The sequence below is a fragment of the Puma concolor genome, chromosome A1, assembly GCF_028749965.1.
Source record: "Puma concolor isolate L17-30 chromosome A1, mPumCon1.1.hap2, whole genome shotgun sequence".
Classification (NCBI taxonomy): domain Eukaryota; kingdom Metazoa; phylum Chordata; class Mammalia; order Carnivora; family Felidae; genus Puma; species Puma concolor.
In genome coordinates, this window is record NC_141667.1 from 100,044,544 (window position 1) to 100,070,043 (window position 25,500).

General features: G+C 44.4%; 1 long non-coding RNA gene across 1 annotated transcript; it reads right to left on the reverse strand.

The window, feature by feature from the left end:
- Positions 1–1,937: 1,937 nt before the first annotated feature.
- On the reverse strand, positions 1,938–21,601 carry LOC147584327 (uncharacterized). The gene is made up of 3 exons (XR_015255355.1): positions 21,253–21,601; positions 11,459–11,605; positions 1,938–2,473 (listed from the first exon to the last, which is right to left on the reverse strand). It is a non-coding gene; the product is annotated as an uncharacterized LOC147584327 (long non-coding RNA).
- Positions 21,602–25,500: the final 3,899 nt, after the last annotated feature.

Consider the following 25,500-nt stretch of genomic DNA (forward strand, 5'->3'; position numbering starts at 1 on the left):
TCCCTGTGCCCTCACCTGTTTGTCACATGTGGGATGCGGGGATGACCACGTGGCCGGCAAAATAAAATAATTGAGGTAGAGTGGTGAGATTATTTGGAGAGAAAGTGCGTAGTGACACTATTTTGAAGTATGCAGAGATGCAGACAGTGGCCAGCTGTTTTCCATTTCATAGCGGTGATGCCTTCCCTTGAATCTCCGATTCTGGGGCCCCACCCTCATTTTCCAGTTCAGTTGCTCTGGGCTATGGCCGGTTAATTTGCATTTCTAACAAGCTGCTGGGTGATGCTGACACTGCAGATCTGCAGGCCCTGCTTAGACTAGTTCTTTTTTATTTTTTCTTTTTAATTTTATGTTTAAAAGTGAGCTGCTTTTTTTAAAGTTTATTTATTTTGAGGGAGGGAGAGAAGGTGAGAGAGAGCGGGGGAGGGGCAGAGAGAGAGAGGGAGAGAATCCCCAGCAGGCTCCCCGCCGTCAGCGTGGACAGCCTGATGTGGGGCTTGAACCCACAAACCTCCAGATCATGACCTGAGCCAAAGTCTAGAGCCCCTCACCCAACCAACTGAGCCACCCAGGAGAGTAGTTCTGTTATAAAACAGGCACAAGGGATTTCAATTGGACTGAGGGAAATCTCGCTCAGGTGGGAGACAAGAGGATTCTCTCCTCCTCCCCTATTTTTTTTTTTTTTTTTCTTTTCTGGGAGCATTAGATTCTCACCTGGTTGGAATGGAATGAGTGGGGTTCTTCCCTAAAGAGCAGATGCCTCTAATAATAAGAACAATTCAACGGTGAAACAGACACATGTTAAGTTATAGCACCCTGTCAGTGTTCACCCAGAGGGGAACATGTCTAGGAGAATTTTCTGTGCTTCAGGCGATGCTGAACAGGAGGATAATCTAAAGTTCATTCCGTCTCTATGATTCCATGTCTGAAGTACTAACAATGAAACTCTTACTTGCATATATCAGTTTTCAGTGTGAATGGAAAATTCAGGCCCGAGTAAGTAAGTGGGTAGTCTATGTATTTAGAGATGAGGTGAAATCATAAACTAGAATCGTTGATGAAGGTGATAGGATTTGAAAGAGTGCCTTAGGGTGGACCTTGAAAAGTGGGTAAGAGATACACAATGTCCCCTCCAGGAAGACCAACAGGACAAAGGACAATGGGTGGGGCACGAGGGAGGTGAGGGTGGGAGTTTTGGAGGTGATATCAGATCATGGAGGACACTGACATCACTGTGTGGCTATGATCATAGGAGCTTTTGAGAGCTTTCAAAGTTATGGCCATGGGAGCCGTATGATGAAAGGGAGTTCAGGGAACGTGAATCTTGCTGCAGATGATAGGATGGATTAGAGAGGGGTAACTTGGAGGCTGACACCTGATGAAAAGGGCTGAGGCAGAAGTAGGAGGAGAGCTTCAATGACATTGACACCAGTAAGTGATAAAGGGGGAGTTTTAATACAAAGAAGTTGGTGCCATCAATATTTACATAGATGTCACAGATTGTAGTAAGCAAATATCTGTTCATGGTAGAAAGTGAAGGTTGAAACATACATAGGTGATCACCAGAGTCATTCTAAGTTCATGTTATAGCTGGTCAGCTCTTTTCTGAGGGCTCTGGGGAGGCTTCAAGCTCTCTCACAACTACTGTTTGTATAGACAACACCAAGAAGAAGCTGTAAAAGTAAATGCTCCTGATTTTTTTGCAAGTGCTGGAATTAATCTTTGGGATTTTCGTCTTCAATCACTGGGTAACAGTACTATCTCTGAGATCATTTCTCTGCACAGTCTCAGAAAAGAAACTTATTTGCAGAATTCTGGGCTATTTTCTCTTAGGGTTTGACATTGGAGAGGGAGTCAAATAAATACAGGACAATGTGCCAGCATACTTTGCCATCTGATTGTGCTTACGAGAATATCACAAACAAAAACTGAAGCCATCTAGTAAAAAATCTTTTTTTAATAAAGAGTTTTTTCTTTACTGTGAAACAAAAGATAACATTGAAAAACTAGACAAAGTGAAACAATTTTAAAGCAACATTATTTTTAAAAGATGGTTTTCTAAGACTTACCTCTTTCCTTTTGATAAGTTGAAATGAACATGAAGGTGTTTGGAAAAAATGTAACTTTGTTTTTATAACAATAACAGGTTAATTATATCAAGATCATCAGACAGGATAAAAAAGTATGTTTAAGTAAAACTCTTGGCATGGAATTCTAACATTCCATTTACCTTTGAAATAATTTGGTGATTTTCCAATATCATGTTATCAATCATTTTAACATATTTACCCGAATATTGACCAATGTGCTTTCAGAGCATCACCCAAAGAAGTGAAGCATGAAGCAATGACAACAAAGAAATTATTCAAAGCTTCTTCAAAGTCCTGGGTGCTCCTTAAGAAGATTTTCCAACTCATCCCCTGTCCTGAGCAGAAGCAGGAACCACACTTCTTTGCAAAGACGACTTCCATATCTAAAAAGGGAAATTGTTACAGTCCAACATCAGTTTAAAAAAAAAAAAAAAAGAATCAGAACAGAAATAAATGTCTCAGTTCTCAAAATCAAATGATAAAGTAGTAATGTCAGGGGGCAAAATAACTGTAGGATTGATGGCCTCTTAGCATCATTTTATGACAAGGACACCAGAGCAGCACAGAGAGGTATGATTCCATGGCTATGGAGCAATAGAGGCTAAACTACATTCCAGGCCTCCAGAGAGTCTCCACCCATTGCCTTTTGTACTTTACGTATTTTTGTTACATATATATATATATACACATTTTTTTCATTGAAGCCCTTTTTCATGCCACTAAAATCTGTATAATTTTGGACAACTTTCAACAATTTTGTTAATGTCAAATCAGTAAGCACTCTTGTTTTTTCTCTTTGCTTTCAAGTTAAAGTTCTAAACAAATCAAAGTTTGGGACGACTATCTAAACTTCAGTTTTAGCAAATGAGTAAATAAAACCACACACGATTCCATTGTTATTTTCCCATTTCACAGTTCAAGAAAGTTAAAACTCCAGTGATTCAGTAGATCCCAGGGCAGCCTGGAAATGAGCAAGAGGAAGAAGCAGCATTGATTCTAGGGGCCCCTCTTCCATTTTTATCCCCTTTACCTTGCATTAATTTTCTCAGCTGCATTTATCATCGGACATTCCACATAGTGGGTTCTTTGTTCATTATTTGTCTGAGAACGTGAGCTTCATGACAGGTAGAGCTTGATCTAATGCTCACTGCTGTGTGCCCAGGACTCTGCAGCAATGCCTGGAATGTAGTGGCTACTCAATTATTTTGATACAATCATGAATTTGCTAAATACCTGTGTGTACCAGGCAGCGTAAGAGAAATCGTTGTTACTTTCAATCCTGGAGCAACTCTGTGAAGAAACTGAGCCTTGGAGAGCCTCACAGTAGTGAATGGCAGGACTGGGTTTATCTGAGTCTACACGTGTTCCCCCAGCACAATTTCCTCTGTCTGACTCTTACTCCCCATCTGGAACACTTTGTCTTAATTGGTGGATGAGAGGCCAACAAACTTCTAGCTGACTTAGGAGAGCTTGGATAGTTTGAAAAAAAGCTTCACTGTTTTTCGGGGGATGAAAATTAAAACAGCCACTAGGTTGGCAAAAATTAAAATGTTTAGCTCGTGTGGAATATTAGGAATGCTCATACAGTATTGAGAGGAATGTACTTTGAGCAATCATGTAGAGGAACAACTTGGCCATCTCTAGCGAAGGCAAAGATGTACAATTCCTGAAGTTCAGTAATTCCCCATCTACTAAGATCCTCTAGAGAAGCGGTCACATTCAGGTACACATGTACAAGGATGTTCATTCCAGGAAAAACTGGAAACAACCTAAATGTCCTTAAGTGGCAAATTGGATAAATACATTGTGATATATAAAAATATGACAGAATAAGAAAATACTATGTGATGTCATTCCTGTACAGTTATGAACATATAAAATAATATTACATGATATTGGGACATATGCATGTAGCAAATGCATAAAAAGACTCACAGGAAAAACATACCAATTTCAGAATAGTAATAACGACTGACAAACTAGGGAAGGCGATGGATGCTGAGAAGGTAGACAGGAACATCAAATTCTGTAAGATTTCATTTCCTTTCAAAAAAATGAGGCAAATATGACGTTTCTTGTATCCAGGCGGTACATACATAAATATTTGTTATTTTATCCTCTATATCTTTCTCTGTGTTTGGAACGCTTTTCAAAATATTTTTTTAAGAGAAATATGCATTTTGTTAATGTAGTCAAAATAGAAACAGTGTCTTAGAATGTTGGTTTACCAGTGTTTAAAGTTGAGATTCTTTTACTTCGCTTGATTAAGGCGTATCTATACTATTTTGAAACAAAGCCTCATTGAGATAAACACATTGATAGAAGCAATCTGAATATGCAAACATACACATCTTTCTGACAAGATGCTTGTTTTCTGGTGACGGGGTTGTAGTTCCTACTCCAAAACTTTGCTGCTCTTTACCAGGCTGCAGAGACCCAGTCCCTGATGACTGCTTCTCCATTTGGGGATTGGTTAGTGACTCCAGGTCCTCCCGTTAAGACTCAACAAGGGACACCTGATCACTTCATGAGTGAATGGAAGGATGGCCATATGATTGGTCTATTGTCTAAGTAGATGTTGCCACATTTTATCACAAAGCACAGCGTAAACATTCTGTTGTGTTTTGTACTTAGAGCTAGCTTAAACATTCTGTTGTGTTTTGTACTTAGAGCTAGCTACCTACTAAAGGTCAGTCACTCAGCTTGCTAAGAGTTAACTTCACATCTGGATCTGGTCAGCCTGAGGCCCAGCGTAAAAGCCAATAGTGCACCAAGGAACACCACTGCAAGGAAGGCAGCTCTCGCCAGGGCCTGCCCTTTGCCATACTATAAATACAACGGCCACCTCAGACTCAACAGATAAAAAGATCATAATCAACCACTTCCACATCGACCCCCTCCCCCTCTACTAATGTGCCTTTCCTGTGTTTGCCATCTTTATTCATACAAACATTTTCAGTCACTTAGATTCAAAACCCCAATCTGGTTTGATTGCTCAGCGTCCAATCCCTCACTAAGACAAGTGGTTCCTTATAAATAGCCCTCTTCCAAGTTAATGTCTCTTCTTTCTTCTTTGCTCTCATCCTCACCGTGGCCAGTCAGGTTCAAGCTCTTACCTGGACTGTTCCAGTGGCTATTCCTGTGTTGGCTTTCTCCTTCTTGCACTTAAGTTTATTTTCCCCTCCAAATTCCTGTATCAAATATCTTCAGTAATATCTTCCTTTGAGCCTTTAGTAAATGCTACCTTAGTTGCTATTTATGTTTCTACTTCCTCTTAATTAAAAAGAAATAAAATATTAGCACTTGGAGTACCCAGATTTCACCCTTACTACCAAACAGTAGTAGCCGCAAGAAGGTCCAGACAACGTGGGAAAGTTATAGCTGTTGAAAACCTGCTGATCTTCCATGTGTAGAATTCCAAGCTACTGTTTTCTTCTTAGAGACTCTGGGAGTCTAAATACTGAGAGCTTTCGTGGAGTTGAAATTTGATCATTGTCTAGCATAGAGTAGGGGCTCAATCAAGATTGGAAAATCATGGTAGCGATCTCTTTGGGTGACATCAACAAATACAGTATGCTTATCACATATACAGATTATCATTTGATCTCCACAGGTTGTAAGCCAAGTCAGTAAACTAGCTGACTTGTGAAGGCTTGTTGTCTCCATCAGCAGTGGCTGCTATAACAAAATACCATAGATTGGGTGGCTTAGACAACAGACACTTGTTACTCATTGTTCTGGAGGCTGAGGAATCTAGATCAAGGTGGCAACACACACACACACACACACACACACACACACACACACACACGCACAAGTGGGGGAGCAGCAGAGAGTGAGAGAGAAAGAAAGAGAGGGGCTTGACCCAAAGCAGGGGCTCAACATGGGGGCTCCACACAGGGGCTTGTTCTCATGACCTGAGCCAAAATCAAAAGTTGGATGATTAACCTCAGTGAGCCACCCAGGCACCCCCAGATTTGGTTTCTGATGAGAGCCCACTTCCTGATTTGCAGATGGTCCTCTTTGAGACCTCACATGGCTCTTTCTTGGTGCATGTGTGGAGGGGGAGGGGAGGTTCCCGTCCCTTTTTAGAAGAGCATTAATCCTATCATGATAGCCTCTAATTTCCTCTCCCAAACCCTACCTCCAAATGCTACCAAGCTGGGTGGGATTAGAATTGGGTGTGTAGGGGTGGGGCAGCACATTCAGTCCATAGCAGCTTCTTTTCATTTTCTAAAATTTCTAAGCATGTTGGAGTGTCAGAGCTGTTAGTTTACAGGACACATGTTCTATGTTTCTGTGAAAATGTACTATGAACACAAACCGCATATGCAGAGTAAGGACTGTGTTGAAGGCTAAGGCAGAAACCTCCCACTGATCAGCCACAAGGTCGAGTGGGGGTGGGGAGACACAACAGTCCCCAGAAAAAGCTGCTTAATGTTCTGTTATTTCAAGCCCTTAACGTTTATTGTTAGATTTGTTAAAAACTTCAGTCCTTCTTTCCACTCCAAGGGCTATGTGTTGTCTAGTTGTGTTTATTAAATTATTTTTAAATGAATTTAAATTGTTTTCATTCTGAGAGTGAATTCTACAATCTCTTGAGAGAACTGAGAACATTCCAGGAGGTAAAATTAAACAAAATAGAAAAGAGTCAGGAATTTGTCTTTTGCAAACTGTACTATCAACTTTCAGTGTCCTTTAAAATGTGGTAAATCAAGTTTTTCTAAATGGAGTTTATATCTTCTCAGAAAAGCTGTTAATTAGAATAAACTTGAGGTTTGAAATAATACTCCATCGAAATTGTATGAGATGTTCTTTGAAAAAGAAAGCATTTAGCTGGAAATGCTATAGAGAAGATTCCTCTATTGGGTGGAGTCCTTTTCAATAAGCAACGGAACCTTTGATCAAAGTTTTGACATTCTGTCCCCAATTCACATGCAACCCCTTTTCAAGGTCACCAGAGATGTTCCTAGGATTCCAAACTCTCCATGGGCCAGAAGAGTTGAGCTCATTTTGATTTTATTTTTGGTTTTTACACTAATTTCTTTGTAAACAAGTTTACAAATACCTCTTTTAAATCTTAAATGATTTTTTTCATTCTTTATTTTCTCATTAGTTTTTTTTTCTAGCCCCTCGATTTAAGCTAATGAGCCTCTGTGATAATATAATTTTCAATAGAATTCAGTTAACACTGGATATCTTGTCTGTGTCAGGGTCTTTGTCAGTTTTATAGTTCTTGGTTTCAAAAATCAGGTTTTGGAATTCCACTTGTGTTTATTTCCCTTGATTAAGTTGCTCAGTCCCTTAAAAAAATCCCTTAGTGGGGCACCTGGGTGGCTCAGTCGGTTAAGCGGCTGACTTCGGACTCAGGTCCGTGAGTTCGAGCCCTGCGTCGGGCTCTGTGCTGACCGCTCAGAGCCTGGAGCCTGTTTCAGAGTCTGTGTCTCCCTCTCTCTCTGACCCTCCCCCATTCATGCTCTGTCTCTCTCTGTCTCAAAAATAAATAAACGTTAAAAAAAAATTAAAAAACAAAAAATCCCTTAGTGTCCAAGGGCCACAAGGAAAAGAGGTCACACTTCCCTATTCTCCCTCCTCTGTAATCTTACCCCAGGCAGGCATTGCTTCTTCTTTAAGGATGCTTCTATCAGACTTCTTTGATAAAAGAGTTCTATTTCAGGACTTTCAGTTTTTTTAAGGAAAAGGTAGGAGCTAATATATAAAATTACTATTTCTGGGTAATTTTCATTTCTTCCTCAAAGGGTTCTTGGGTCTCCATGTCTTAGAGCTGTTAACAAATCATCTGTTATTGTGGTTTAACTGCTTTCTAGTTTTATTCATTGCTTGTAAACCCAGCGTTTTGCATGTAGTAGGGACCCAATAAATATTCACCAAACCAAGGAATGATTAACTTCAATCTCAATTCTCTCCAAAATTAATTTCTTGGTACACCCTCAAACTGGGGTTCTGAAGTCAATTTCTTGTTTCTCCCTTGCCCTTTTGATGCCAACAAGCCCTGTTATGCAGAAGAAATTCAGTTAACACCACCTATCAGGTGAATGGCCAACCTTCAAGCAGAATCTGGTTGCAACAGAGAGCTAAACCTTGGCAGATGACCTACATGTAGAGTAACAAGTACTTGTATTGCAATACCTCCCCCACCTAGAAAAGAACAGAGCAGCAGCATGGCAGAATTATATGTAACAATAGGATGAAATCCAGAAAGAGGGGTAACTATGACATTTCTGAGAAGGAAAAACACCTTGGAGTCCCTTACGTGCTTTTTTTTTTTTTTTTTTTTAATGTTTATTTACTTTCGAGAGAGATGTAATGCAAGTAGGTTAGGGGCAGAGAGAGAGGGTGACACAGAATCCAAAGCAGGCTCCAGGCTCCAAGCTGTCAGCACAGAGCCTGACACGGGGCTTGAACTCACGAGCCATGAGATCATGACCCGAGCCGAAGTCAGACGCTCAACTGACTGAGCCACCCAGGCACCCCTCCACTTAGGTGCTTTTGGTGCAAGGTTGTCCATTCCAGCCAGCCACGCCGTTCAACTTCCAGAAAGAGGAAGAAAAACAAAGCAGATGAGATGATGGACGTGTCTTTCCCAGGAGCTGCCCATTGTGGATAAGACCACAGGGCGAGGAGGACTCCAGCAAGAGAAAAACCCTGCAGAAGCAGGGAGTCGTACTGGAGAGGCTCCAGCTCCAGGAACCACAGTGAGGGGTAAAAGTTACACGAGCACATTCTAATCACTCCACTCCTGGTCTAGAGGCCAGGGCAAAAGAGAAGGGCCAGGGGAAACACAAGCTGCATAACGGTAGAAGAATGGCGAGTTATGCCTAAGAATAGAAAAAGAAACATCCTAGGAAGTCATGGGAGGCTTTGAAGCAAGTGTAGCATCAACAAAACACTGTCTGGGGCAGAGTGTGATGCTTGTTTCCACTCAATGGCTTAGAAGAACACAGCTTCAATGAAATTCCCTGTGCCGTGTCCATCCTTACTGGCAGCTACTAAATGATTAAGCAAGGCTGTAAACGTTAGGCGAGAATCCAGAGGAGGTGAGCAAAATGATCACGTGGAGGAGAGAAAGAAGCCAGGAGGGGCCTGAGGAGAATTGGTTGGCTTCTTAGCACAGAAGCGGGAGAGCTGAGCTGGGACCAGGGTGAAACTGTGCCCTGGAGAAAGTATCTGAGAGAGGATCTCCAGCACCACTGAAGCCTGGTGAGGTGCCCTCTGCCCAGAGCTGGGACAGCTGGGGCTCAGCCTGCCTCCTGTTCCCTTCTCATTCTCACACACCATCTACTTCAGCAGTTGCTGGCCTTTTCTCAGGTTCAGTTCTTCTGCATATTCCATAATTTTTCTGATGTCTCCTTTATGAGGGATACTGAGCTATACGTGGAGGAGGGGAGAAGGGAATATAACCATATGCCATGCACTAAGGCAGCTTCAGGTCCATTTTGCTCCTAGCCTAATTTTTACGCAAATCTGTCATTTGAAAAGGCCAGCTGGGTCCTAATAACGTCTTCGGCAAGTATTAATGGTGGGATGGGAAGGTCATCCTATTCACCTAGGTGATAATGTGATAGTCTCAAAAACATTGTTCACATGTTTAGTTTCACAAAAGAATGGTTCAAACGTTTAGTTTCACAAGAGAATGGTTCAAAACTAACTGAATGAAGAAGGCAATAGAATGGAATCCTAGAAAACAGAGCCCATTAGTATCATCTAAGTATATTACCTGTATTTACTAAAACTCATGTCCTTTTTCACCTTGAACGTCTACCCAGCTACAATTGCCTAGTTAAGGTAGCAAGGTGGTATTCAGAACAGAGAAATATGTCTTACTGTCCTAAAAGTTGCCTGTCCAGTCTTGCTACTTTTAAAAGTTGCAGAGAATCACACTCTGTGAGTTCAAATACTTCCTTTTATGCTGAGTAAATAAACTTGCTTCCAAGTTAGGATGAGCAGATAGTTCCAAACACTACCCACTTAATGGCATTCAGCATGAAAGTCCCGAATGTGATTTCTAAAATGAGTGATGAGGACATTCTGAACCTTTAAAACAGGGAGCACAAGTTCTTCATGTGCTTTTGGGTCCAAGGGATATTCATATGCACATTGTAGTCTCGATCTTTTGGTGTTTGTATTTGTAGATCTTGCTACATCACTTAGTAAAACAACCAGGCTTTTTATTCATTTAAGTGTCCCTGGGGCATCCAGACTTCAGCCAGGGCACCAGGTAACCAGAGGTAGGGGGAGTGGGAAGAAGCTCAAAGAACTGAAACGTCATGCATTTCACACTCTTGCTGGAGGGCATTCCTGAGTTCACAGGGGGAAGTGTTCTAGGTAGAGGGCTATTAGAGACCCTTGGCCTCCAAAGGCCTTGGACCTGTTCCACTAGTTTTATGGAGGAACAAACTGAGGCACACGTGTCTGGAAGATGATTAGTTATTCTTGGTTTTGTGTTTTCCCCCATAACAACAGGTTCTCTTAGTGAGCAAAAGAAAGGAATTAGATAGACCAAGAACCTTGCCCAAGGTCATTCAGGGCTTCACGGCTTTTTGTCCAAGTTCTAAATGTTGCTGGCTTGGGGATTCACCTGAACACTGCTGACTAATGACTAGGAGACAAAGGTCTCCTGTAGAAGTAAGTGCCACCTCGCCAAAGAGATAATCCTGGTGAAGCTTTACATGTTAGCTTTTTGCTTTTTTTTTTTTTTTTTTTTTTTTGAGCTTGGAAGAGGAAGAAAAAGAAAAAGAACGGATTGAACTATTTTTTTCCCAGGGTCAAGATACGGATCTGAGGTAAAGAGGTGGACAGAATTACACTTGGCTCTTGGCTTAAATGGGTCTGATCGATTGTTAACGGCCTCCTGCCTGTTACATCATTTTATGTTCTGCATTAGAGCTGGAAGGAACAGGGTCTCGGCTGCCCCTAGAGGCAGTATGACCCTGGGTGGTCTCCTCCTTCACTGTTTCCTAGAAGCCAAACGAGGCACACAAATGTTTTAATTAGTGTATACTGGGCGGGACTATGCAGTGTTTCTAAATACTAAATTAGTTGCCAATATGTAAAAACAAGCTGGTTGTGGTTTCTCCCTTCTCCTAAAAAACAAAAACACCGAAACCTGGCCAGTGGGGCCCCCATTCTCAGGCCGCAGCAAGGGCTGGGAGTGGTCAATGACTTCCCCTGCAAATGGGGCATGGACCCTTCTTCAGCCAGAGCCCTCAGGCCCTGCTACTCCTCTGGGCTAAGGGCCAGCTTGGTCCTGCCTCACAACCTTTTCCTCCCCTATTTTACTGGCACCCATGTCTATTGAGAAGCCGGTGCTGCGGATTTTTCTGACTCACCTGTGCATTCAGACTTACCCCTGCTGAGTTCCTTCCTGCTTCTCAAAGCCCTGCTATCTTCTGGGAGGCATCCGCACACTGGACAGTCTTAGCGGCCAATCCGTGCACTGCTTGCATCGTGCGCTCTCAAGTGACACTTGTTCATCCTCACAGGGTTTTCTGGACCTGCCGGAAAGAACATGGTGGTGTGAAGTTTAGACCAGGTGCCAGGCTAGGTGGAGAGAGATATTCGGGCAGGAGATCTGTCTGTTGTGCCAGGCTTGGGGGGCAAGGGGGGGGCGGGGCCATCCTTTCTTGAGAGTGTGACCCACTCAAGATTTGAGAAACGCGATTGGATGGTGGGGTGGTTACACGCCTCATCAGTGCCGTCTCAGGAAACAAGAGAAGGGCCCCCCACCCACACCTGCCTCCAGAGGTCCCCTCCAAGGAACTTCTCTCAGGGCCTCCTTCTGGGGCCAGGCCAGCCTTAACCGGAAAGCAAGCAGTGAGGAGCCTGTCCGAATCGCCAGCGATGCCAGCAGAGCGCCGGGCCTCCTGGCAGACTACCAAGAACTGCTTAGGGAAACACATGGCTTCTCTTTTGCCCTGCAGGTACAGCTCCAAGGTCAAACAAGGCTGGAGGGCTGCCCAGGTGAGGCAGGACGGACATGGGTTCCCACAGCCCAGAGAATAAAGGGGCATTTGCACTTACATTGCACCCCTGCCTTGTCCCCCCCTTCATGCCTGGCCCTGTGTAGGTTCTGTACTAGGGTCACCAGACTGGCAGCTGGTTTAGTTCCTATGACTTTTCCTTCTCCTTCTCCAAACACCTAGTTTTAGGAACTATTTAACAAGTCTTGTGTTTAAACAAGAACATGGCTGGGGCCTGGGAACGCCAAGGAACAATAGGCAGGGAGCAATGACCTTTCTCATAGTCCCCTAGCCTTTGCTCACAGCCCAGAAGTTACTGTATGAATTTGGCAAAAATCACACTGTGATCTGTGGGAATGCAAGAGAGGCCAGGAGAGAGGAGAGAGAGACACAGAGACCGAGGGGGCATGAGTATGCAAATACAGTTCGGAAACAAGTTCTTAAAGCTAATGTGTCCCTGGCAAACATTTCTGATTTCCCTAGGTTTGCAGGAAAAGGAGGCTTAAAGAGCTGCACTGCGAGTTATATCATACATTATCAGGGTACACACATGGATTCACAGTGTGATTTAGATCCAGGAGAAAAAACATGATAGGAGAAGTGAGAGCATGAACTTTACTGCTTAAAAATAAAATTGATGGCTTGCTAAAGTACACAATTTTGATTCTATAGGGAAATTACTGGGTGTCATAAATGATTTGTAGGAAGTCAGAGCATATTTATCGAGCTGCTTGTAAGTGCGTAACCTCTGGTTTCAAGGAATTCGTGATCTAACTGGTTTGAGAAGGCATGGATTTCGGAAAGGATTAACAAGAATAAGAAAACAAACGTCAGCCAAACAGAAAGAACACTGTAGTAATAAGGACACTTCTTAGCAAAAACCAGTGTTCTCAGTTTTTAGGACAAAGAGAAAGATCCATCAGGGAAACATTTGCTGAATTTGGCATTTATGATGTTTTACCATCTGCACAATGTCAACCCAGTGTTTGGCCAGACAAGAACTATGTCTTATGTCTAGCATTTAGAATACGTTGATACCTAGAGTAAGTGCGTGTGCTGGGTGGCTCAGTCAGTTGAGCGTCTGACTCGTGATTTTGGCTCAGGTCATCATGATCTCACGGTTGGTGAGTTCGAGCCCCGCGTTGGGCTCTGTGCTGACAGTGTGGAGCCTGCTTGGGATTCTCTCTCTCCCTCCTCTCTCTGCCCTTACACGTCTCATGCGCTTTCTCTCTCAAAGTAAATAAACTTAAAAAATTAAAAAAAAAAAAAAGAAAGCAAACAGATCCCACTATTTTCAGGCATTCCCCTTAGGCATTCTTCCCAGCAGAAGCCAAGGATTATCAGAATCACCACGTCTCCCCATAGCTGCCAGGTGATCACTCGTGTTGAGGCTCCTTCACCAGAGCAAAGCTGGAGTAACTGTGTGACTATGTGAATGTGGGCAAGTGCCTGTGTCCCTCGAGCCACTATGCCATCATCTGTCAAGCAATATCCATTTCACAGCATTATGGGAACGTGAAAAAAGAAAACACGGGCAGGCAAAGCTCCTAACAAAATGCTAAAAGGAGTATAGTAAATGGAACATGCTTTTGTAGAATCCATTCTAATTCGCGTGGAAGAAGAGTGCACATTTATCTGCCTCGAAAGACTTTTCTCATTTTTTTGAAAACCCTTCATTTGTCCTTCCCTTTCCAATTAAAAAATTAAAAAAAAGTTTGTTCATGGATAAAGGGAATTTTCTGGGGAAACATCTAGCATGGCAAACCGGGAGAACCATTCCAGAAGGACTTACAGCCTCTCAGTGGGGGGCTTTTGCTTCCCAGAGCAGGCCAAGTGAAGCGACAGCAAAGTCAGGGCAGACAGGGTAAACCCTGTGGTGACGGCTGGGCAGCCTTTCTCTGGCAGCCGCTCCGTGAGCCACAGCACCCTGCGAGCTACATCTCTCTTGCCTTCTGCTTCACTGGAAGCAGGCCATGTGGGCAGCTTGTTTCGGTGTATGAGCTTATCAGTGAAAAGATGTTTAAGTGGACAGGTTCGAAATTGGCTGTAGAAAGTCCAAGTAATTGGTCACACACATCTCTCTCTCCTCTATGAGCTCCCCTCTCAAGCCCCCCTCACGCGAGCCTTTATTGACTGTCGGATTGCCATCTGAATGTCCATTTCCTTGCTGTACACAGGATAATAATGATGGCAGCTCGTAAGGCTGTGGTGAGGATTACACGAGATCACGTAAGGTCAACCCTTAGCAAGGCGGGTGGCACGCGGTAAGCACTCAGTAAGTGGGAGCAAATATTAGGGCTGATGAATGTGACAAAATCCTGCAAGGTAGATGTATGAGTTTGGGGTTCTCCAGAGAAACAAAACCAGTAGGATGCATCTATACATAGAGAGACTGATTTTAAGGAATTTGCTCATGTAATTAAGCCTGGCAAGTCCAAACTCTTCAGGGTGGGCCGGCAGCCTGGAGACCTGGGAAAGAGCTGATGTTGCAGGCTGTCTGCTGGCAGAATTCCTTCTTGCACAGGGGAGGTCAGTCTTTTTGTCTACCTTCAACTGACTGGACGAGGCCCACCCACATTACAGAGGTCAATCTGCTTTACTCAAGTCCACCAATTTAAATGTTAATCTCATCCCAAAACACACTCACAGAAACATTCAGAATAATATTTGACCAAATATCTGGGCACTGTAGCCCAGCCAAGTTCACACATAAAATTAACCATCACAGTAGACTTTACTAGCCCCATTTAAAAATTTTTTTAATGTTTATTTATTTTTGAGAGACAGACTTAGTGAGTGGGGGAGGAGCAGAGAGAGAGGGAGACACAGAATCTGAAGTAGGCTCCAGGCTCTGAGCTTTCAGCACAGAGCACGATGCGAGGCTCAAACTCATGAACCGTGAGATCATGACCTGTGCTGAAGTAGGATGCTTACCGACTGAGCCACCCAGGCGCCCCCTACTAGTCCCATTTTAAAGATGATAAGCCTAAGGGTCCAAGAGGTTAGGACCATGACACCCCGGGAGTAAGTTGAAAAGCTAGGATTCAAACCCCGGAGTAAACCAGGGCCCAGGACAGTACCTGGCTCACCACAGTCCTTCAGGATTTGCTGCATGTGTTTATGTCTCCAGAGTCCCATTTCTTACCCCTTACTCTGGATCCTGGAGAGATAGGACACAGAGAAAGATTATTTTTCTTGAGGAAGAGGCAGGAGGGAAAAGCAAACATTGGGAGAACATTTGGCACATGCAGACTTCAGAGGAAGGCAACCAAGTTGTGGAGGGAGATGAAGGAGTGTTGGGGACCTGAGCAGTGGCTCATAGAAGGGTCTTGGGGGGAAACATAGGAAGCGAGGTAAGGGGACAAGGACAGACCTGTGCCCCGATCTCAGGGCCCTTCTTCCAGGCTGCTCTAGACCAGGTGGCCAGAGACAGTCTCTGAGTAGGTGAAATAGAGGTGTGAGACCTCGAACAAAAAAGAGACTGCCAAGAAGGGACAGCATCTCAGGCAGCAGCCACGGAGAACACACCAGCCATAGGCAGGTGTGGTTGGAGATGGCAAGACCCAGAGGAGACTGATTTTGGAGGCAGGGCAGCCTGTGCAGGACTTTGGACTTCCTTCCAAGCGAGATGGGAAGCCACAGGGGTTTCTCAGCCAGGAATGACATTATCTGGTGACCCCACTTCTGAGGGAGTGGAGAGGTCAGACTCTTTAGATTTCATTGCTCACTGAAGATCCAGGTTTATATTGGCTGCCCTTGAATCTGAAGACAAGCTCTTCACAAGTAAATACTTGAAAAGTTACTCAATTTAAAATCTAAATATTAAATGAGGAAAACTCTCCTAACCCATTGGAACATTCTTCTACTTTCTGCTTCCCCCTGGTTCCTTAAGGCCCATGATGGAGCAGAGGGCCTGAAGCTTCTGGGATTCCTTCAGTCCTTGACCTGGGTGGACCCACATGGGTCTGGGGCTGGACACAGAGTGCAACAGTGGCAGAGAGGATTGCTGGCCTAGAGCAAATGACACAGGCAAAAGAAAGAAGTGGCTGGACCTTCTGCTGAGGAAGAAACATGGGGGCTAAAATCAGAACTGTCAATTTATTCAATTAAGTTAATTAGTTATTTTTTTGCTTGAAATCCTGCAGCGTATTATGCCTAAGTTAAAGACTCAGCTCTGTATTGTAGGACACAGACCTTTGGTGATATGATCCTGTTCACCTGTCCAGACTCATTTCTCCCTCTCCCCAGAATCCTTTACCCTGCCACCACCTAGTCTAGTCAATCGTCTCTCACCTTTCCAGAATCAATTTGGATGTCACCTGCCCAGGAATTCTCCTCTGATCTCTCTTACCTTCTTAGACCCAAAGCTTATTCCTAGGAGATGTGTCCCATCACATCATAGTTGCTGACTTGTCCATATCCCTAACTAAATCACAGCGCCCGCTCCTCGAGAATAGGGATGGTGTTGTAACTACCTGTGCTGATCCTTCACACCCTATCTGGCACTCGGTGGAAGCTCAATAAACACAGGTTGAATGAATAAGTGACCAAGCAAGGCCAGCGGGAGTGACCAGAAACTGATAAGAAGGACTCTGGGGTTCAGAGTACACAATGCTTTCCTCCTTTAAGGGCCAGCCTGGCAGCAGACGTGGACTGAAGAACGAACGCTTGCTGAACATACGTGCTGGGCCAGCCTCTGTGCTAGGTGCTTGCTGTTTATATCATTTTCTCTTAATTCTTGTAGTTATCCTGTAAGGTGTCTATGCACCTTTCTCTGTGTTATAATTTAGTCCCGCATTTTCCTTCCGCAGCTGCATTTCCATCCACAGCTCCCCTGGAATCTTTAGGGAGTTGCCTAGGACTCCACAGGCAGAGCGAAAACTAGGAAAGAGCTTACAGGAAAAACAGATTTTCCTCCAGAGCTGGCACTCTCATGCTGGAAGTCTGGGTATCTTTGCTTAGCATCTACATGAACTCAGTTCTCTAATCTTGGAATTTGAGAGCTGAGAAGGACCTTAGAAATCATCTAGTCCAGTTCCCTCATTTGACACATGAAGGGGCCAGTGGCTGGCCCACGGCCACTCAGCTTGTGCAGAGGCAGGGTGGAATCACTCAATCTCCTGACTCTCCAGCTTCCCCATGCACACTTGGCCATTCCGGTACTTGATTTTGCTTATTGGAGTCTCTTAGTCAAAGAGCCCTCTTACAACTTCTAACTGCATATTGTTTTGTGAGAGAAAGAACTTCATCTTCCAGGGTGGCTAGCGCGTCTGGATCTGCTGGAACTAGGGAGTCCAGGGGAGCTCGGGAGCTCAGAGGAGATGGGGTCTTGATGGTGAGGGAAGCCCAGGGAGCAGCAAGCTGGAACTCATTCCCAGCACGGCCTTCCTTTCGCAGATGCCAAGGGGGAAAACCAGGGGTCTCAGACAGTTTCACTTAACATTTACTAGATACTAGGAACTGGAGGAAATGCCTTCAAGCCCTTACAATCCAGAAAGCAGATAGATGAGTACAGATATGACATGGCATGGAAACAGGCAGAGGAAGGCAAGCAGGATTTTTCCTTGGAGAGTTTCCTGGAGAAAGTGGCTCCAAGCTGGATTTGAGGGAGACACAGAAGAGGAAGCCAGCCATCTCAGAGAGGAAGAAAGGTGAGGGCAGACTCTGAGGGACTGGGAGGGATGAGAGTGTAAATGAGAGCAGTGCTTCTCCAAGAGTCATACCTGGACCAGCAGCATCAGCAGCAGCTGGGAAAGAGTTAGAAACATCTGTCATTGGAGCCCACTCAGCCCTACTGACTCAGAACTGCTGGGGATGGGCCCCGCAATCTGAATTGAACAAGGCCTCCGGGTGATTCCCGCACCCCTTCAGGTTAAGGCCCACTGAACCAGATAGTTCCGACTTGGAAGTCCATGGCATCCTTGCTCCTGTGGAAAGGCTCTGGGACAGCAGGGACAGGCGCAGACAGAATGCGGTGCCTGTCCTCTGGTTCCCTCTGTAAATGCCCTTCGGGTTCCGGTCCTTCTTGGACTTTTTGGAGCATCAGATGCTGTACTACGTACCTTATGGAGGCATCTTCCTCTCCTCTCTGAGACACAGAGGGCAGGACTCCCTGTGATTCTCAGTGCTGACAAAGCCAATACCAAGTGACATGACCGTGTCTCCAGCAACTTCATCATTCTTACCACGCGAGAGCCCTGTGAGACTTCCTTCATGGCCTTCTCACCTTCTCTGTCCTTAATGACACACACCTCACTCTCTCTTATGGACCTGCTCTGGCGCCTTGTTTGAAATGGACAGCCACTCCGATATTGTTCCAACACTCCCTATGCACTTCTGCTCTGTTTCTGTCCGTCACATCAACCCATGTCTATCCTATGATTCCCTTTCTAGTTCATCTCTTGTCAGTCCTCCTAACCTCCAATTGAAAGCACCGTTCACGAAGCCTGAAGCTTGTGTTGTTTTGTTTCACTGCTGTGTTCTCCGTGCCAGCACGGAGCCCTGTCATATGCAAGGTGCCCATATCCAGTGGGTGAATGGTTTCTACCATGTCACTCTGCATGTGTGGCTTCAGTTACAATGGGTTGAGCTGGGAATTGGCCTCTAACTTGACGGCAACTTCCCAATGGCTGGCCAATGGCTGAGGTCTGACGTGAGAACTTGGTCACGGCGACAGGCTGAACGCATCAGACCCCACCATTGGGGAGTCTGTGAGGTCTGGACAGGGAAAGTGATAGTAGGATGGTGCTAAAGAGGGGCCACAGGGTCAAGGCAGCAGAAGCCTGATGAAGAGAAAAGGGTGGTACAGACAATTAGTCAGCAGGGACAGAGGTGGTGCAAGTGGAGATAGAGAAAAGCCGAGTCAACATAACAGCGGAGAAACTCCCGTCTGATAATTCCAGAGAACGACTCTGGAAATGGGTGTTGAGATACTTGAGGGGCTCTACTATCCTGAATGGTGTCCTGGGGGGCCACGAAGCCCAGCTGTGTGGCTGGGTCCTTCTTCCTTCATTCTCTACACATCCTAAAAACAGCTCACCACTGGCTGTCAAACCTGAGGGGTCTCTGGATCCTTCCAGGCACCTGGCAACACAGAGTCCAGTACCCGCACATCTCTTGCTGTGGCAGGGGCTCCCGGGGGCTGGGCTGGGCCAGCTCTCACTCCCATAGGAAAGGCTGAGGCACTGGGGCAAAAGTGCCAAGGGTGCGGCTGGGGCAGATGCCCTCAATCTATTCCAGGCAGCGGTGCTCAGCTGAGGTGTTCCTTTGAAAGCGTAATAATACATACGGGAAACTTGTGCAATTCCACTTTAAATGCGTCCTTCCCCTTTATTACACGCAAGGAAAAGGTCAGGGAGAGGCCCTGTTATGAAGCCAAGTCAGCAAACAAAATCCCCTGTTTGATGTTCCAGTGTGGCCCTGCAGCGGCAACCCTGAGGCAAGGCCGGGGTGAGGCAGGGGGTCAGAGGGTGGAGGGAGTGCACGCGCAGGAACACTACCTCTGCTCCTTACTTGTTTGTGACTTGACTGACCACAGAGCCCGGCCTCCTCTCTGCCTGACTGCCGGTCATTTTCTGTCCTGAGTCCCTTTTCAAGGATGTACCTGGAAATCTTCCCACCGGTCCAGATAGAAGACCAATCTTTCTCAATTGCTAATGCAACTCTAAAACATTTTATTTTGATTCTGCTCAACATTGAGATTGTGGGCGTTCATACATTTTTCTTAAGTGAAAAACATTCTGTCCAGATAGCGTGATAACAAAAGCTCGTTCATTCCATGAATATTTATTAAGTTCCATTAAGTGTTAGGAGCTAGACCAGATATTGAGGAAGCGGCAGTGACAAGACAGAAATGCCTGCTTTCACTGCTTTTGTCAACAGCAAAGACAGATACTAAGCAAATAATTCTAAACATGAGAAATAGTATGAAAAAACTATAAGGTACCCCTGGAGCTTATAACAGGGAAAACTGGGAAAATATTTGCAAATCACATATCTGAGAAAGGGTTAATATCAAAAATATATAAAGAACATAAAGAACTCCTACAACTCAACAGTAAAGAACCCCCAAACAATCCAATTAAAAAATGGGCAAAGGATCTGAATAGATATTTTCCAGCTAAAGTATACAAATGATCAACAGATACATGAAAAGGTCCTCAATATTAATCATCAGGGAAATGCAAGTCCAAACCACAAAGTAATCCCCTCACACTTGTCAGAATTATCAGAAAGACAAGCAATATACCAAGTGTTGGCAAGGATGTGGAGAAAAGGGAACTCTTGTGCACTGTTGGTGAGAATGTAAACTAGGGCTGCCATGGTGGAAAACAGTGTAAAGGGCCCTCCAAAAATTTAAAATAGAACTACCATATGATCCAGCAATTCCATTTCTGGGTATTATCCAAAGAAAACAAAAATACTCTCCCCCAAAGATACCTGCACCTCCATGTTCACTACAGCATTATTTACAATAGCCAAGATATGGAAACAAACTAAGTGTATCCACTGATGGATGAATGGATAAGAAAATGTGGTACACACAGACACGTGCACGCACACATACACGCACACACACTGGAAATATTATCCAGTCATAAAAAAGGAAACCTTGCCATTTGTAACAACATAGATGGATTTGAGGGCATTACGCTAAGTGAAGTAAGTCAGAGAAAGACAAACGCTATGTGATTTCCCTTATAGGTAGATTCTAAAACAAATCAGAAACAAAAACGAAAACACCCTGTGAGCTCATGGATATAGAACACAGATTGGTGGTTGCCAGAATGGGGAGTTGAGGGGGGGGGGAATGGATAAAGAAGGTCAAAAGGTACAAACTTCCAGTTGTAAAATAGTAAGTCATGAGGATGTAATATACAGCATGGTGATTACAGTTAATAATACTGTAGTGCATATTTGAAAGTCGCCAAGAGAGTAAATCTTGAAAGTTCTCATCACAAGTAAAAAGTTTTGTTAGGTGTGGTGACAGATGGTAGCCAGAATTACTATGGTGATCATTTTGCACTACATACAAATAACAAATCATTATGTTGTACGCCTGAAACTCATATGTTATATGTCAATGATACCTCAAAAATAATAAAACATAAAAATTGCTACAAAAGTCTTTAAGCATTCATTTATTTTTATGTAGAAAGAAGGGAAACACCATTTTCACTTACCCATAATGCAGAAGTGAGTGTCTCGATGGACATGGTGAAAAGTAACTTCAAGCACCTATTTTTAATTAAATATAATTAACTCCTACTTAGCAAAATGGTTTTCAGTCTTCTCGACAAACTTTTAGTTGCTTTAATTAGCATTAGACTCAGCTGAAAAATCACAGGAAAGTCCATCATCATTAGGAAGTCAAGCTCCTTCTATCCTCTTGCTCTGCCATCTTCCATGTGGCTTCTGCCTCATGGTCTGAAATGGCTGTTTGATATCCAGCCATCATGCCCACACTCTAGGCAGCCTGATCTTTCTAGACATTATACATGATACTTCTACTTAGGTGCCCCTGGCTAGAACTTAGACACATGGCTCTTTCTGTCTACAAGGGTAGTTGGTTGGGAAATGTGGTATTTACTCTATGGCTGTGTATCTAGCTGAAAACAGGTCACCTGTTGCTAAAATAGAAAAAAACAGATACAGGGGCCACTAGAAGTGGCAGTTTATGTCCTCAGGGTTGGGATGATATAAATATTAAAGGGGAAATGCTTTTCAAAATTATGCTATCATAACGATAATGACTTTCCTAAAAAGGTCAAGTGGCTCTCATTTATTACTCTAGGGCACAACATTGCTACTGTCAGAATGGAGAATAATTTCCCACAGAGAGGCAATACTCAGCTGGAGATGGAGAGGAATGGATTTGCAGAACAGAGTCAGGGCTCACGTCCAGCCTGGTTAGCGTCAGTGGCCAGAAGGAACGCAACCTCTGCGGCACTTCCCAGCACCAGCGGCTCAGGTCACCTGCTTCTTATCTCTTGGAATCAGCACAAATCATGAGTTTTGAAGCCTTGAAACTCAAGCTGTGGGGAATTTAAAGGAGCCTGCAGAGTTTAAAATCAAATGAGCATATGAAGATAATGAAACTCATTTGTGTCCTGCAGAAGACGGGTGGCTAATCCCTACTCAGTTTGCGGTGAACCAACCTCACGTGGTGGGCTCGAGCTGTGTGTTTCATACAGTGGAACTGGTTCTATTGAAAATAAAAATGAGCGGGCACACAGTTTTTCCTTTGCTGTCCTGCCCGCTGCTCCCTTGCAGTGCATCCAATAAACTTCTACCTCCTTTGTTCTGCCTCGGGTGAATCCTTTCACAGCCTGTCCCGCTGGCCTCCACCCGATCCGGTCGCCCCACATTTGGTGGCCCTCATGGGGAACCTCTGCCAGCCAGGGACTCCCCCGGATTCACCAGGAATTTCTCAGGGCTTTCCCTCAGTGGTTCTCCTTGGGGAACTGAGGACCTCTGGCTGAGGGTATTCCTGGGGGAGAATTCGAAGGCCCAGGGGGAACCAGCCAGATCACCCTTGCCTGAAAGGGGGAGGGATTTCCCTTCTCACCCTTTGGAGGGATCCTTCTCTCCCTCTCCTTTCTCGCCCTTAACCCTAGTATTACTTAGACAACTGAAGGTCTCTGGCCAGGGCAGCTTTCTGATGTGGTCTGAAGGTCTGACAGCAAAGAGGTCTGACTGCCCAAGCCTATGAGGGCAAAGAACCCCTTTCCTTTCCTCTCCTCTCCTGTTCTGTCCCTTGTAAGCCTCCAGCCGGCACCTTGATCTACAGGCAAAATACGTTCCCATGGGTCTGAGTGAATCTAACAATTTCATGTACAAATGATGTTTCAACAAGGATTCCAGCCTACCCCATTGGGGAGTTCCCTCCCCCTAAATCCCATGGACCTGGCTACCAGGGAATTTCACACTCAAATGGCCTACCAGCACGTTAATATAATACCATGCTCTGGTCTGTAACGGCACAGAACCCCTGAGACTAGCAAGTTTAGGTAAGGACACCGCACCCCCCTGAACCACCCACTGCACACAGCATGAAGCAGCTACTGAACATGAGGCCTGTGCCCAATTGTCAAAGATTTGTTATTGTCGATCTATCAGGAGCAATGTAGAGGCTGCTTTTAGGCAACAGGCTTGAGCAATGGAAACCTGAATGAGGTGAAAGGGCCCACCATGATCACCAGGTTGAACACAAACAGACCATAACCAACCAATGTCCCTAGCAACCCAGGCACAGTTATAAAACAATGGAAAATTCCATATGTCCCTATACTTTCTCACTCCACCCTATGACTTGGTCCCTTACCAGTGCCTCATGGCAGACAGCTCTCCTTTGACCTTCCCTCGTAGTATTATTCAATAAACTTCTATCTCCTTTTAAAAAAAAGAAAAAGAAAACAAAAATGAGGCATCAGAATTAAAATTATACCCTCGGTAGTTGTGAAAGTTGTGAAAGTTGTGAATCCTACTTACGGGGCACCTGGGTGGCTCAGTCGGTTGAGTGTCCAACTTTGGCTTAAGTCATGATCTCACAGTTCATGATTTCGAGGCCGGCATCGGGCTGTGTGCTGACAGCCCAGAGCCTGGAGCCTGCTTCAGATTCTGTGTCTCACCCCCCTTCGCTGCCCCTCCCCCGCTCTCTCTCTCTCTCTCTCTCTCTCTCTCTCTCTCTTTCAAAAATAAATAAACACTAAAACAAATAAATGAATCCTACTTTTCCCCAGGTTAAACCTTTCCCCAGCCCCCAGGTTAAAACTGATTCATTCATTTGTTTGCTCCTTCACTACATCAAGCATTGCTTGGATGTGTCTTAGCGTTTGGCAGGTATACGGAGATGACCTTGAAAAATTTAGGCAATTCTGGTAGATTTGCAGGAATCCATAGTTTCTAGTGACATGATAACGTTTCTTGGTTCTTTATTCAGTTGAGAAGACAGCGCAGTGGAAAAAGCATTGATTTAGGAAACCTGAGTTCAAGTCAGCCCCCATGTAATCCTGGGCAAGTTTCGTAACCGTTTGGGCTCCTAGCTTCCTCCACTTAGGATTCATGGTTGAGTTAGATAAGGGGTCTCAAGTCAAATTCCTGCAGCAGCCAGGCAGGTAACAGAAATATGTGAAGTGGACCCAGCTTAAGAAAAATAGAGGCAGAGGTCTGTTTTGCTTTCCTCTTAACTCAGGTTTAAGAAAACAGTGTCATAAGCCTAATAAATGGTCACGAACACTCAGCTTCTAAACCAGAGAAGCCACAGGGAGCAGTGGAGACTGAGGTAACCTGGGGCCATGATTGCTTATCTCCAGTTAGGAATGTGGGCTGAGTGCTGCCGAATCTTTTGAATTTTCAAGAGAACTGAGAAAATATGGATTTGTTTTCCTATGTGAAATGTTCAGATTTTCCATTATGGAGCAACCAAATTCATAACGTAAAACAAAAACAAAAACAAACAAAAAAACCTTGTGCCAGTTCATCTGGCATTGAACCCATTTCAACCAAAACAGGGTGTGTTTGTAGGGCTGCCCATCTATGATCTCTGGGTTACACTGTAGTCATTGGAGCACTAGTTCTCAAGTTGAGATTTCTGGATCCCTTAAAAGCTTCAGCTAGGCAGGACCCATAGAAATCACATAGCAAATTTTGTGAGTGTACATTTTGGGGGTGAGAGTACTCATCAGTTTCATTAGAGTTAGGAACTCATGGCCAACAAACTTTTATTTATTTATTTATTTATTTATTTATTTATTTATTTATTTAAAAACATTTTAAAGTATTTATTTTTGAGAGAAAAAGGGGGAGAGAGGCAGAGAGAGAGGGAGACACAGAATCTGAAGCAGGCTCCAGGCTCTGAGCTGTCTGCACAGAGCCTAACGCCGGGCTCAAACTCACAGACTGTGAGATCATGACCTCAGCTGAAGTTGGACACCTAATGGACTGAGCCACCCAGGTGCCCCCTCATGACCAGCAAACTTTTAGATTCACCAATCAGCCTAGCACAGTTTTCCAGCTCTTACTCTTCAGAATGTCAAGATGGATGATGTAATCAGACACTTTGTTCATTCACTCCTTCATTCATTCAGTGATAGTTATGGAACATATGCTATGTATGAGGCATCTTCTAGGCATTGGGGATATCGAAGCAAACAGAAGAGATGAAGTCTTTGTTCTTATGAAATGTCCCGTCTAGAGGAGAGACACAGATAACATCTATAAAAACAAAAAAGGCACATATTATGTCAGGCAACGACGAGGACCGTGCAAGGTAAGAGGAGAGAAGAGAGGCAGAGTGGGGCAGAGTGGCATTTTAGGTGGGGTGAGGGGCAAAGGCCTCTCCTTCAGAGACCTGACTAAAGTAAGCAAGCCAGCCATGCGATTTTCTGGAAAGAGCATTTCAGAGCAGGGAGAAGTGAAGATAAAGTGGT